Source organism: Raphanus sativus, chromosome 4, assembly GCF_000801105.2.
Source record: "Raphanus sativus cultivar WK10039 chromosome 4, ASM80110v3, whole genome shotgun sequence".
NCBI classification, from domain to species: domain Eukaryota; kingdom Viridiplantae; phylum Streptophyta; class Magnoliopsida; order Brassicales; family Brassicaceae; genus Raphanus; species Raphanus sativus.
Window position 1 is genome coordinate 45,010,934 of NC_079514.1, and position 2,440 is coordinate 45,013,373.

A 2,440-nucleotide genomic window follows, 5' to 3' on the forward strand; every position below is an offset into this window, starting at 1 on the left:
GAAGTAACTATCAAGCATTTCCATGTCGTTTTCTGAATCCGATCCATCTATATCCATGTCAAATGGGGTAAATCTGAGAGGGAAATGAGTGAAGAAGCCATTCTTGGAATATCAAATCTGATGAATGAAGTTCCAAAGACCTAATATTTGCTTATATATTTAATGGGCTCAAAACCCCTATCAGACCCTAGTCACATGTTTTCTTGGATGTCAAATGGGTTATCATTCACTTGTTTAGAGCAATATACACGACAAGAATATGGAAATAAATGGCAAGAATAAACATCCATAGAGATCCTTGTAGCCCTTTTTCCAATTTTGTTATATACTTTGCTAATTTCTTTATTTATTAATGTTATGTGTAACTAGAATATTGCTACACTAATAAAAGGCTTTAGTTTGTACCAAATCCAATAAAAATCAAAATAAACTACAATTTAAAAACGTTCGAAAAGTAAACTGCAAAACACATAATTTTCCATCCCGTCCCTAACCAACTTTCTCAACTCTATTGATTAATATGAGTATGTCGGTGGCATAGCCCAAGAACGAAAGAACATGAAAAGACTCAGGTGGTAGGTTTTTGCTTGCACTATTAGCTCTAACAAGTATCTTGTTTCCCAAAGACAATATAGCTGTTGAACATACTGCCAACTTTCAGGAAAAGTTTCCCATTCAAGGGACGTCAGACGCAATACATCTTACATCTTACATTGACGATCCACAACAATAAATTATCCTGCTCCCCTACTTTGTTCCTTGAGAACTACATATGATGAATAGACATTGTTTCCACATTCATTCATCTGCAAATCCTAAAAGTGCCCACTGCTGGCATAGGCATACAATTCACTGTATGATCCCGTGAAGCCGCAGCCACTAAAAAAGGCAGAGGCAACAGTTGTATTCACACTTTTGTAATGTTTTTCCATTGAAAAAAAATATGAAAGTTGTGGGGCAACCAAACTCTGAGTTGGGACACGAAACCTCAAGCACCTTCTCTTTATAGTTACATTAAAAATATTTTGGGATCAATCATTTTTTTTGTCCAGTAGCCAAGGCTTTAATCGAAGAACCAATATATAGTAGCTACTCCCTCCGTATCACTTTAAGTGGTGTTTAGAGGAAAAAAATTGTTGCAAAATAATTGATGTTCTCATTATTTTAGGTTGACCAATTACAAAATATTGAATTTTTTTTTATTGGTTGAATTAGTTTCATTTTTTTTTAACGTCTGGATCGATTATTATCGATTAATTATGCTATTACAATGATGAGAATATTACAAAGACGATTATACAGCCGACAATTCTACCATCTTGTGAGAATACACGCCTGACTGCACCTCTCCGAGCCATCCTATGAGATCCATGTTCGATGGTACGCCATGCACCAAGCTGAAGATCTCCTGTAATCCGTTTCTCCATAAACTGCATAATTTGGTATTTTCTGGGGTTTGAACCCCAGACCTCCGGGTGTAGAAGCATTACATGAACCCTTAGTCAAACCATTGGACCAAGGGGACTTCCACAATTAGTTTCATTAATAATAATTTTTATGTAACCAAGATAAATTGTATAGAAGTTTGTATTTTTTTAAATTCATGTGCAAAAACCTTAAAAGCCACTTAAAATGATACATAGAGAGTATTATTTACAGTTACCTTAATGGTATCCATCTTATGAACCGTAAATAATCTTTAACTAGGTAGAGACCTGCGCCTTGCGCAGGGTGTATATATCAAAAAAAATAATTTTATTCAAGAATATTTTTGTGCATAGATTAAAGAATGCATTAATTAACAACATGTATAGTGCATTGTTTGAGCTCTGTGTAATGGTCCGAACTCTGCAATTATTTCGCTATTGTTCTTGAATCTTTAACTATCTAAGTTATTTTATATTCAAAATAATGAAAATCTTTTTTTCAGAAAACATTTATTGTATGTAAAGCCTAATCATAAGCATATACAGTAGAACCTCTATAAATTAATAATGTTGGGACTTTAAAATTTTATTAATTTATAGAGATATTATAAAAATTTCATTTTTTATATTTTTCTAATTTTGAATATTTTTATTTGTAAAATAAGAAAATATTTTAATTTACCGTGTATACATTTTTTAAAATTTAAAAATTTTACTTTTATATTGTTTTATTATTTTCTTGGTGTATATTTATGTTTCATAGAATTTTTATATGATTTTTGATATAATTTTAGTAAATATTAACAAAATATAATGAAATTTTAAGAAAAATAGAGGTATTTTCATACTGAATATAAACCAACAATATAATTTTTAGTTTATATTTATATATAGAATATATATGTGTATTATTAATATATGGTTTTAATGGGACTATATTTTACATGGAAGTTTTAGAAATATTATTATTTATTATTTTATCGATTTGTGTCATAATTTACACCGGTCCAAGT